This window comes from Lathamus discolor, chromosome 3 (assembly GCF_037157495.1).
Source record: "Lathamus discolor isolate bLatDis1 chromosome 3, bLatDis1.hap1, whole genome shotgun sequence".
Taxonomy (NCBI): Eukaryota; Metazoa; Chordata; class Aves; order Psittaciformes; family Psittacidae; genus Lathamus; species Lathamus discolor.
Window position 1 is genome coordinate 13,456,630 of NC_088886.1, and position 12,841 is coordinate 13,469,470.

Sequence of the window (12,841 nt, forward strand, 5' to 3'; positions counted from 1 at the left end):
GAGGCAGTAGGGTATTCTGATAGCACTAATGCTGTAGTTCTAGACAGTAATTATACTCAACCATTCTAACAGACAGTGATCACGTCCGTTGGACTTATGCTTTTAAGCCCTTCATTTCTTCAGATGTGGTCTTTTACTCAGCATTTAAGTGTGTGTATAGATATATATATATCTCCCTAAAATGGTTTTGGTTCTTTTCTGCTTCTTATTTCTGCAGATCATAGATTTTATTTCTATCACATTGTTCTACAGCCAAATATTTTTACTGAAAATAATGATTATCCGTAATTGCATCAGTCAGATCTTAATGAAACCATTCGAAGTCCACTCTATTTGTTTGTTGTATAACGTGGCCAACCAAGACTAGACAGAATTTTCCATACAAGACCAAGAGACAAGAGTGACTGTGCTGTAGTTGGTCTTTATTGAAAGAGCAGAACTGTATGTCTGTCAAATAAAGATTATTAAAACTGCTTGTGGTCTAGCATCTTGCTGGCCTCTGAAGATATTTTGTTTCCTGTTGTTTTACAAAATGCAGTCTGCATTTCAAGTTCGACCGTGTGTCTGGAAGGCGGTGTGTTAGCTCGTCTGCTGTCTCCAGGGGGTGCTTCTGCTTTTGAGGTACCGAGGTGAAGCTCAGCTGGCATTTTGTTAAAGCTTTGCTTGCTTTGCCTCTTGGTGCGTCTGGTATTTCAGATGAGGGTTGGAAAATGAATGTTTCTGAAAATTCAGCTTTCTGTGTTTGCTAAAACTAATGTTGCGCTTCATGGAACTTATGAATTAACCAGAAGACTGTGCTTTTTTCCCCACTGGGGTCTTGCATGAGACCTTATTACTACTCACCATTCATTGATTCCGGTGGGAAAAGCTGGCTTGGTGTGCTTGTTCTGAATGCAAACTGCAAGAGCTGTTAGAGCTACAGATTTCTATTTTGCCTTTTACCTCTGATCATCAGTTTCAAGTCTGCCTGAGGCTATTGCAGCGAGGAACAATTGTACAGTGAAAAGTGCATCCCCCAAAAGACAGATATCATGCAGGTCACAGACATGTGGGAAAGGATTGTACCTGCTTTTTAGCTTCAAAATCTGCAGGAAAACTTTACCAGTAACACTGAAAAGAAAATTGAATTTGACAGACTTGCTGCTTCTTATTTTTTTCTGTTTGCCAAGTCTTGCTCTCAAAGGCAAGTCTTTGGCCCCTGGTGATAAAGGCCAGAGTTGAATTTCCTTTTGGCCCTCAAGGCAAGATACCATGGCTTGTCATAATTTGCTGATGGCACCGTTAAGCCATTGTTGTATTTGTAAAGTGTCTTGGAAAGCATTGCATTAACGTGCTCTAAAGAAATTGATAGTAAAATGTAATCAATTTATGGAAATAAACATCCCTGTAAAATGGGCAAACGGAAAATTCATCAGTAGTTCAGATAAAACTGCGGGAAGTCTCCTTGGGGGGTGTCTGTGTGGAACTAAAATATAATAAAACCCCAAATATCCAATTCATTTAAAAATTATTTGTACCAAATGAAAAATGAGTTTTGAAATTGTTATTCAGTCTTCAAGGTCTACAGCTCTAGCAGCCTGAGATGTTTGATAACTAATCACATATTTCTTCGTTCAGCAAAGAGTTCTATAAACAGCTGTATACTTTGTTGGTTATATTGTTTATCAGTGTTTTATTACTAACGGTTAAAAATTCCTGTTTTCATAGAATTGTAGAATGATTTGGGTTGGAAGGGACCTTTTAAGGTTCTCGCATTGCTTGGACCAGAAATGCTAAGATAACATTGATCTAGTATTTCCCTTTAGTGAACATAGGATTGTTTTAACCTTGGTTCAAACAGGACATTAACAATTTTATATAAATGAGTTATGCTTTGTTTTTCAAGCCAGTACTTGAGACCTTCTTGTCCAAATGAAATGAGAAGAATTCCTTCACTTAAGCAGAGTTACTGTTGCTTTACCTCATCTTTACCTCATCTATCTGTAGTTGGAAAAAAAGTGAGATTATAAGATCCATATTGCATCATGGGTATAGTATTCCAGATGACTCAAAAGGATAGAGCTATTTTACATGATTCTGTAACTACTAAACATGCAGAGTACAGAGGAATTGGCATCTGACTTATTGCCTTGATATTATATTACAATATAGCCCAACACAAGAGTTGCCTGGACCTGATTGAGCAAGTCCAAAGGCCATGAAGAAGACCCAAGGGCTGGAGCATCTCTGCTATGGAGACAGGTTGAGAGTTGGGCTTCTTCAGCGTGGAAAAGAGAAGGCTCTGGGGAGACCTTAGAGCAGCCTTCCAGTACCTAAAGAAGGTCTACAAGAAAGCTGGAGAGGGACTTTTTGCAAGGGCATGTAGTGATAGGAGATGGGGCACTGGCTTTGAACTGCCAGAGGGGAGATTTAGATTAGGTATTAAGAATAAATTCTTTACTGTGAGGGTGTTGAGGTGCTGGCACAGGGTGCCCAAGGAAGCTGTGGCTGCCCCATCTCTGGAAATGTTCAAGGCCAGGTTGGAGGGGGTTTTGGGCAACCTGGTCTAGTGGAAGGTGTTCCTGCTCATGGCAGGGGGGTAGAACTAGGTGGTCTCTAAGGTCCCTTCCAACACAAACCATTCTATGATATTCTTGCATATAAAGAAAGACAATTTTTGTTCTTTAGTAGGCCTGCTTCCTTTTGGGAATTTAAGGCTATTTATAGTTTAGGTAAGAAAGGTGTTAAAAACCTCAGATAATGAGCCAGGTTTTGCTGATCTTGTGTGAAAAGTTCTCTCCTAATATTCCATTTTTGTGATTGCATACTCTGATGACTTAATTAGTGCAATACATGTACAGTATTGTTAGATGTATGTAATATACTTGCTTAATAGTTTCTTTGTTTTTGTACTTTTATTAGTCATCTATTGCCGTGCAGTCCAGGAAGAAAGTTAATGAAATATAATAAAGGCTGTATCCAAAGCTGTGGAAGGAAGTAATTAAACTTAATTGAAGTAATTTCTTTGAAGTATAATAGCACATGCAAAGAACTAATTCAAAGCAGATTTAGGCAATGTCTGCTTTGAAATGCTAGTCTGCAAATAGATAAGTATTACCTTATGATACTCTTCTGTAACCTAAGTCTGGAGATGAGGTCTAATAACAGAGACTCGGGGTAAGTTTTGATAAGAGGTGTCACTTTCCCTGTTCATTACACTCTGCCAGTCAGAAAAGAAATCCCAGAAGTGCTGTCCGCATCTTATCAAACATCTGCAATAGAACTGGGCTATCCCTGAAGGTATGCTATAATGGCAAATTCATCAGCAGCTGTCATAAAACCTCAGTTGGAAATTATAGGAAAAACTAATAAATCTAAAATCAAATTATATTGAAAAGTTACTTGAGAAAGAGTAGGATTTCATGTATCTTTGTACTGTAATATTCTTATGGACTTTAAAGGTTCAGCTGGTTTTACATCAGGAGTTTGTTGGGCTTATTTCTGCAATAAACAGGAAAACACGTGGGTTGCTGTTGTGTGGGGGACTGAATATGATATTTGCCTAAAAACCAGGTAAGATAAGATTAGATTTTACAGCGCACTTGACTTATTTCTTTGCAGATCTGATGCAAGCAGGAGAACCTTGAACGTAAATCTGAAATTTAGTTTTCTTACTATTTAGTGCTTCAGAATTTCCTTCCACCTGCACAATGATTCTAAATAAAGATAAGTATCTCAACCGGCTAACTGCTCTGACAAACTCCAAAGTAGCTAGGTGTGAGTATATCCTCTCCTTCTCAGACCCACAATGGGAGGAAAAATATGGGACTAAGAGCTGTGAAAACCAGCCAACCTTCTCTGAATTTGGCTGATGGTTCAAGTGGTGGTAGGAATAGAGAGGAAAGAAGGGGCTGTCCCTGACTGCATATGGATGAGGAGACAGACTTTTCCACCACAGAAGCGGTAAAATGTAATAAGCCACATACAGACTGGAAGATGTCTACCATGAGGAAGAAACAACAGAACGATAGTCTGGGCTTTTTTTCTGTTTTAATTTCTTTGTTGTGACCGAAGCACTAAACAAGTGTGGATAAGATTTACTGCAGTGCTGCAAGAGGGACTGCACATGGAATGCTTTCTTAGGGTTCATTTGTATCTTAGACTCTTGCTAATTCATGCCACAGGTGGGGATTTTATAACGCTGCATGCATAATACAGTAGGCTGCATCACCAGGTGTCTTTCTTGTGAGAGCAAGGTAAAGTTGGCTTCTCCTTTCTGTGTTGTAATAGCAGGCTGGTTGGTTGGTTGGCTGGTTTCATTTGGTTGTCAAAAAGAGGATTCAAAAAACTTTGTTTCTCGTCCTGCTGAGAGAAATGTTCAATGAAAGCCAGCTGTGGGAGGGCTAATTGAGGGACAGCAGAGAATTGCCTCACAAGCTTTGCCTGCTCTGAGATCTGCATGAAGCAGTGCTCCTTTGCCACGGGAGCAGGACCATGGGGCTATTGCTGCTGCTCTGAAAGCCAACAATGGATTGCACCTGGGCTGGATGAAGAAGTGAGGTGTCTGAAAGCATTTCTTGTAATGACAGCCTGTCATCTAGCTTAATTAAGGCCTCTCTTCAAAAGAGAGGTCTTTAACTAGTGCATGGATTTTTAAAGCTTGTCTATGCTCTGGTAAATGCAGGCACCCAGGGGAGATCAGGGCTTGCCTCTATTCTTTTCCTGCCACTGGCCAAGAATTCTGAAGTGTGACAAAGCAGATGGAAAAGACTTGTTGGATCAAATGCTAGGCAAGTTTGTCCCCTGTCCTCATCCACTAGAATAAACATCGAGCTTGTCTGTGTGCATGGGAAGTTGGTGTGTACATGCTTGCTTTCTATAGGAACTAAAATTAAAAATGAAAAATCCCAAAGTCTGAGGTTTCTCCTTTGCAAAGCGTAGTGGGAGGCGGATAACCACCCACTAATGTCCTAGTTGTTAGAAGAGAAAAATCTCATGAGAAGTGTCTGAGAGTCTGGGTTTGCTTAGCATGGAAAAGCAATGATCTAGGGTGTAGCTTCTAGCAGTCTTCTACCTCCAGAAGGGTTAGAGAAGATGGAGACAGGCTTTTCTTAGAGAAGCATAAAGGAAAATGCCAGCAGCCACAAGTTACAACAAGGGAAATGCCAACTAAATATAAGGGAGAAAAGATTTACACTAAGACTGGGATAATACTGGCACAGAGGCCTGGCATAAACAGCCTTGGAAATACTCAAGACTCAACAAGACAAGGTCCTGAGTAACCTGATGTGATTTTGGAACTAGGTTTATTTTAGGCAGGAGGTTTAACTGGGTGATCTCTAGAGGTCTCCCAGTCTTAATTATTCTGCTATTTTATGATTTCTGTGGTGCTGCTGCCGCTATCCATAATGTTAATTGTAGTACACCATATGTAGCAGGTTTACTGAAACGTGTCTAATAGCTGTGTTAACAGAATCATCCTCACCTTGTGGGCAGGTCAAACATTTTTGGTTCTCTTTAATCTTGCTGAGGTGCCATAGTGTTACCTCCAGAACTAAAAACATTGGAAGTTTAATTATTTTACGTGTGGAGCGATAGATTGAAGAGCTGGAAATGGTAGCCCTTCAGTCATGAAGCAGAAGAACCATTTACCAGTTGGCTCGCGGCACGAATTAATTACTTACTGGTTATCCTGAATGTAGTATTCTTAATGCTTTGTTAATGTCCCTGCAATTAAGTACAGGCTTCTCTTGAAAGAAGTTACAGTTTGCAGTACTCTTAAGAAAGCTTAAAGAATTGTATTTGGCAGCAAACTTTAATGTGGAAGTTGTTTGTTTGTGCTAGAGCCTAAATGTAATTTCTTCATACACAGTGCACTCAGCTGAGAATCTTCTGAAGTGGTGGAGTGTAACTCTCCTCTTTGTGCCTGTGTTCAACTAGATAGGAAAATATAGCTAAACTGGTAAGCTTCTAGTAATCTGGTTCGTGAGACAGCGAGTGCAAAGTTGGTCCATCTCTTTTTCAGCCCTTTTTTCTGCAGTTCACTGACTCATCTTGCTCTGTTTTCCCCAAAGACTCCATTTAAAACCTATATTCAGGGTTATTAACTTTTTCACTGAGAAAGTAAGCTTAATGTAATTACACAAGAGAGACTACCTGAAATCAGGTTTTTAGCTTACCATTGGTATGAAAATTCTATAGCGGTTTTTTTTTTGGCATTAAGGATTGGTGAGGGAGTGTTTGATACATGTGCCTTTAATAGAGCTAAATACGATGAACAGGAGTGATGTATTCCAGACATCTGTTTCTGCTGATATCCACACCTTTTCTTGTTTCTCAGGGATTGTAGTGCAGGCACAGAAACCTTGAGTTCTGCTCACCCAGACTGTGCATGTTAAGACACTGCTATTTGCATTTCACATTATTTTTGCTGGAATGGTAGAATGTTCAGTGTTATTCATGGACAGTGTCTGGTTGATACGCCCAAACCTGCTCCGATGGGTTTCAAAGGAGTTTAAGAAATACTTCGCTTTGTGCTTATCTGACATTTTCCTTGAGGATTATGATGCAAATGTGTTGTCAAACTTATTTTTATTTCTGCTGCTTGTTCACCGTAGCTTCAAATCAACTGTCTGCTAAAATACGCACTGGTAAAGTTGTTATCCTAGAATATTTGTGGAGGCAAAGGTCAATCCACTGATGCCTGTGAAGTGAATGAGTTCTAACATTATAGTCACATTTCTTTACTTCAACATGGCTCAACCCTCCTGCTAGCAGTACTTGCTTGTCATCTGGAAAGGTTCAAATGACCATCCTATGTCTAATATGCTGCCATGTGTCATCTTTTTGGATTCAAGGCTAAACTTAGTCCAGGTTCTCAGCCAAATTGTGTAAGTGGTGGATGTTATATGCTTTGGATCCTGTGACTCCTGAAGTAAAATATGTCTTTTTGCTCCAGTACAAAGATGGAAAAAAAACCATGCAAGCTTTAGCATTTATTGCAAGCATCCCACAGCCTCAGAATTGATTATTTTTATTACAGGGAATCTTACTGCAGGCCCGCTATCAGTGGCAAATATGCATGGTTTTAAGTAGACTGCCATTTGCAAGACTGCTGTAGTATGTGTGTATTTGCATGCATGTCCATGTTCTGGTGGACAAAGGGTAAGGGCACAAAGGTAGCTACAGGCTTTGTATCTCATATCCTCTGTCTTTCTTGGTGTAGTTTCTTTCTCTTCAATACTTTTCCCAGGTCCTAAATGTTCTTAGACATCTTCTGGTATGAGCACAATGTTTTTAATACTTTCTGAGTTTGATAGACTGGAGGCCATAAGTGGATTACTACACGACTAGTATAAAGCTCAGTTTTCAGCAGTTCAGACCTCCGTATTCAAAAGCAACAAAATATTCCAGATTTTTCAACTGAAAGGTTCCGCCTTACGAAAGATGTAAATAAACAGTCAGTTCTGTCAGTTTGTTGGTTTAGTCGCTGTTGCTGCGCTTAGTGGATCAGAATTCTTCTATTCTGGCTTAAGGCAAAATTCCCTATTGGGTTCTCTCCACTGGAGCTATAGCCAGGCATTTTGATCCTGTTCTTCCCCTCTCCAGAATCTTTTAATAGCTCCTTTTAGTAAAAAGGATATTAAGTAAGGGACAACTGCAACAGCTCTGTTGCCTTTATTAACTTAGCAGTATTTTTCAATCCATGTATGTCTCTTTCGGTACTCTCTGGTACTTTAAAGAATAATGACTAAAAAAACTCCCTGACAAAACAATAAAGAGAGACAGGACATAAATAAGGATAACGTCCTGTCTTAAATCCAGTTTGTTGTCTTTGGTTTTTGCCTAAGCAAAACAAGTCCGGGGTTATTTTCCAAGTAGTTGTGTTAAGTGCAAGTCTAAGTTGGCTGTCAAGGACAGCATCTCAGAAAGGTCTTTTTTAACAATCTGCTGCTTTCTGAGCCATCTTGTTAAATTTGGAATATAAGAAAATAGGAAACTGCAGATATTTACGTTTTTTTTTTTTCCTAACGTAACAAAGTATTTTTTCACTGCAAATGGTAGAACAATAACAAACTTCTGATCAGCCACAAGAATTTGAAGACTTAGGCTCTTCTATTACTTTGAATTGTTCAGGCTTTTGCATGTTTCTATGAAAATTGTGTGAGGTCAGCTCTGACTGCACTCAAATGGGATTAATTAGTCTGCCTTGTGAGGCTTGACCTATGCTGCCTGCAAGAAAGGATCTTCTTTCTTAAGCAATGCTCTTACAAGAGTATTTTAATAGAGCAGTGCTATCCATCAAAAAATAAAATTAATTGGTGCTCTGATGACTCTTATTCAGAACGGTTGTATTATCAGGATTGTCTTCCTGCAGCATCAACTTTCCAGGGCAGAAATAGGAAGGATTCTTTAGTTTCAGTAACAAAACTACTGGTGGTCCTGGTGTAGGGAGTCTGGTTTTTCTTCAGCATTTTACTAGCCATGCAGGAGTGTGAAGCTGCTTTATGTTGTGTTGGTTTTCAAGTAAACAGCAGGTTTTCATTTTTCAAATAGGAAAAGAACAGGAAGAAAATGGTGCTGGGACAGAGACGTTAAATACGGCAGGTATTTTGAGCAGGTCTGACTCACCCTACAGAGGTGTTGCAAACAGGCTTGAGTGCTTCTGTAACCCAGAACACATTTCCATGGTATAAATGATGCAGCACAGAGCTCCTTAAAAATGCAGATGATAACTTGGTTGCTTTACGTATTTTATCTGTTGCCAACAATCAGATTTCTGGGAAAAGTGGCACAACATTAACATCAGCAAGGGTTCAATGGGGTAAAACCAAATAGAATCAAATTCTGCAGAGCTTCTACTGTTACTGAAGCTGCAAAGTAACAAGCTAATGCTTTGCGCAGCATTTCCAAGCAGAAAGCATAGCGTAATTGAAATCAGATGTGGTGACAAAGTTATGTCCCAAGGCCAAAGTGGGTGGTGGTCAATAATCAGGAAATGTAGCATAATTTTATGCATTGTAGGTTTACAAATCAGAGAAAATATGTTTAATTCTGCCTTCCTTGGTGGCGAAAAATGGTTTTCTCTGCTTTTTAAGCTGTTTGTAATTGCTGGTATCTTGAACTTTTAACTGTAATGTAAGTGTTGTGTTTAAAGATACTGCACCAACTTGCTTTCTCACACTGAGTCCAAAACACTGTTCACTGCTAAAGCATAAATACATTGTAGAAACAGAAGGCAAGCTTTGAACATCTGCAGGTGAAACAAGCAAAACTTACGGTAGTTGCAGAAATTCAAAGACATGTAAGAACCACACGCAAGTTTTAAAGGATCCTTCAAGGACCAAAGCAAACAGGGATTTACTCTGGAGGTCCCAAAAAACATGGTGCTGACATGGTGTTTCTCTGCCTCTTGTGTTCAGTTCTGCTAGATATCCAAATGTATGTCCTCTCTAATGTTTTCTCTCTTAACTCAGGAGAGCCTATAAATTGTTAATACATTCCTCATAAGCTATGAAGTAGTTACTGCACAGAACACTGGTGCCATTTCGACAGCTGTGAAAATGTGTTTGTTTTGAGGGCTGCATAACTTGGAACAAATGTTTCATTAAATGTGTTATGAATGATGCATTTAAGAACTAGAGCAGGTCAATAATCTTTAGAATTAAATTTAGTGTTTTTTATTAAAGATTGCCTATTTCAGTGGTGAATAGTAAGGATATGGTGCTATAGACAGATGCTTCATATGGTCTGGTATGAGTACTTTATTAAATAGCTGTTCAATAGCTCTATTTACAAAATGAACTTAATTTATTGTATTTATTTTTTCCAAGGGTTTCACAGTTCATTGTAAATGATTTATTGAGCATATGTAAACCAGTTTAGTAAGCTGTGTTCTGTCAGTTAAAATGAATGCATTGCTAGTATGGCTTAGTATTGCTAACATTTTGTGAATTGTTTGAACAGTGTTTATAAGTTACTGAAACATCATCAGAAAACACTTATTTATGCCCTGCTCCTTAGGGGCCATTGTAGACAACTTTTCAAACATTGCATTTAATCTGTAGGGTATCGTGTTTTCTGTAGCTCATGTTTACTGCTAAAGTAGTTTGTGGGGATTTGTCCCATATCCTATGGTGCTGTTTTCTTAGGCAGCAACAATGAATTCCACAACGCATGTGGAAAAGTTGACTGTAAAACCAACTTCATAGGAACCATCCACACAGGAAAACAATGCATGTGGCACTATGACATTTTGAAATTATCCTGGCTTATATTCCAGCCTAAGATATTTTAAGACTGTGGTTTGGAGGTGGTTGTTACCTTTCTCTGTGCATAGTTTCCTTTTCTTTCTTTGTACATCATGCCTGTCAGCAAAGAAAAGAGGGATTGTTTTTGCTTTGGTGGCTGGATCGATCTTTAGTTAAAGAACAAATTGGGCATGTTCCTAAATTAAAGCTGATCATCATGGTTCTTGCTAGTATTACTGTTAGCTAGGCTGTGAGTATCTGAAAGATCTAGTTTGTGTGGCAGAGTTGCGCTGGTGAAGGAAATAAGAACCCAGAGCAGAGAAATTGCCGTTAGACAGAAACACAAGGAGAAAATGGGACTAGGAGTTGCCGCTGACTGCTTTGGGCTAAGGTTCTTATTCCTTTCTAGCACTTGTGGCTTTTTGCTTCATTTTCCAGCAGTGTCATGAATTAACATGTTCAATTTTTACTTTCCTTGGCTGACCCTCAAACTCTTTTGGTTCTCAGCCAGTTGGTCTCATCACAGTGCCAGTGTGCCCTTATCTCACTGTGGAGGCTAACTGAGACTGATTAAAGCTCTGAATGGGATTTTGTATGCGGGGCTGGCATCTGAAATAGAGCTTTTAATCATACTGTGGATGCAAAAATCATTTTTGTGGACATCATAAAACCCCCTGAAAGGCCCTGACAGAGGCAAGGATAAGGGACTACAGAGCCAAGTAGGGATAATTTCGAGCAGCCTGTAAAACAGAAAAAACCCCCGCAATTGTATTTTGATTGTTCTGCAAACTGGTGGTGGATCACATCTTAATAATTTATAATTGTAAAGCTTAGCTGAAAGTACCTTCAGAATGTGCAGCTGTATGTGGATTGTCCCCCTGGTTGTTTTGTGGGGTGGGTTTTTTTAAGGAAAAAACCCCAAAATATAATGAAAATTCATTCAGAGTTGTAGCAGGGAAACATAAACAAATGTCAAAATATTTTCTCAAGGACTATATCTGGAGAGAGCATGCAAAACTGGAAGTGTAAGATGCTATGCTGGGTGCATGACAGGAGAAATAAGAGTAAACACGAAAATCATTTTCTCTTTTTAACTTGCCTTGAGAGAAGAGAGAGGCAGCAGACAGTGATAGTGTTAGAAGCATCATGTGTTGCACTGTTATTACTGAGAGTATGGAAGAGCAGGAGGTTCCTCACTCTTTCAGATAAAAGTGAAGATGCTTGTATTGGCAGGTTATGTTAGAATACAAAGCACAGGTGGGCAAAACAAATCAATTTCTGAACACCATCTGGTACTAAAAAGGTGGTTTACAATCCATAGGTTTAATCAGAATAATGAAGCATTAAAGATTTTTGCCTACATAGAATTATAGAATAGTTAGGGTTGGAAGGGACCTCAAGATCATCTAGTTCCAGCAACCCCCTGCCATGGGCAGGGACACCTCACACTAAACCATGTTACCCAAGGCTTCGTCCAACCTGGCCTTGAACAGCGCCAGGGATGGAGCATTCACAACCTCCCTGGGCAACCCATTCCAGTGCCTCACCACCCTTACAGTAAAGAATTTCTTCCTTATATCCAATCTAAACTTCCCCTGTTTAAGTTTTAACCCGTTAACCCTTGTCCTGTCACTACAGTCCCTAATGAAGAGTCCATCCCTGGCATCCCTATACTTCAGATACTGGAAGGCTGCTAAGAGGTCTCCATGCAGCCTTCTCTTCTCCAGGCTGAACAGCACCAACTTTCTCAGCCTGTCTTCTACAGGAGGTGCTCCAGTCCCCTGATCATTCTTGTGGCCCTCCTCTGGACTTGTTCCAACAGTTCCATGTCCTTTTTATGTTGAGGACACCAGAACTGCACATCTTCCGGTTTCTCAAAAAAGCTCCAAAATCAAACCAACCCACCCCTTCGTAATCACATCAGCTAATCACTGTGTGTTTGTAGCAGCTTTTTTAGTAGCTCAGTAGCTTTTGCCCTCCTTTCAGTTTCCTCCGTTTTTGTATTTCACACAAGAAGTTCCTCTACAGTGTTGCTAGTACAGAGTTTCTGCACCCTTTGTTAAACTAATGACTCTAGGCTGCGGTGTCTTGAAATCTACATACAGAAAAGAGCTTTTGGTATAATAACACTGAAAAAGACTGGATTCCTATTCTATGTTGATCAGTTAGCTCAGGCATAGAGGAGAAATGCTCTTTCTTGTGCAGACCTTTGCATTCTAGGTTAGCTGCATTATGATGCGCTTATTGAGTCTGTAAGCAAATGGGACATTGTTAGACCTGTCGTCATTTGTATTAGTCATAATTATACTTAATCCGTAACATCTTATTCCACTCCTGGTGCACTAACACAGTGTCCAGCCTGAAGGAGACCAATACCAAGTCTGGTTGTGCATGTGCAAGGCTGGCTTTTTCTGTCCTGACTCCCTTAACCCTGCTCCTCCTGCTAGAATGTAAAGGCTGTGTAGGTGACTTGGGTGCATTTAGAGCCTTTAGGACCCCTGATTATATTCTAGCATGTCAGTTACTGACTGAACGGCTCAGTAATTTGGCTTGTTAAGGTCCAAAATTAATTCTGTCTCTTCTCCTCCCAGCTATTTGCTACTGCTGTTTGC

General features: G+C 39.7%; 1 protein-coding gene across 2 annotated transcripts in view; it reads left to right on the forward strand.

Moving 5' to 3' along the window:
- Window positions 1-12,841, forward strand: part of ST6GALNAC3 (ST6 N-acetylgalactosaminide alpha-2,6-sialyltransferase 3) — a 239,486-nt gene that overhangs the window by 11,982 nt on the left and 214,663 nt on the right. The gene's annotated exons all lie outside the window — the stretch shown is intronic.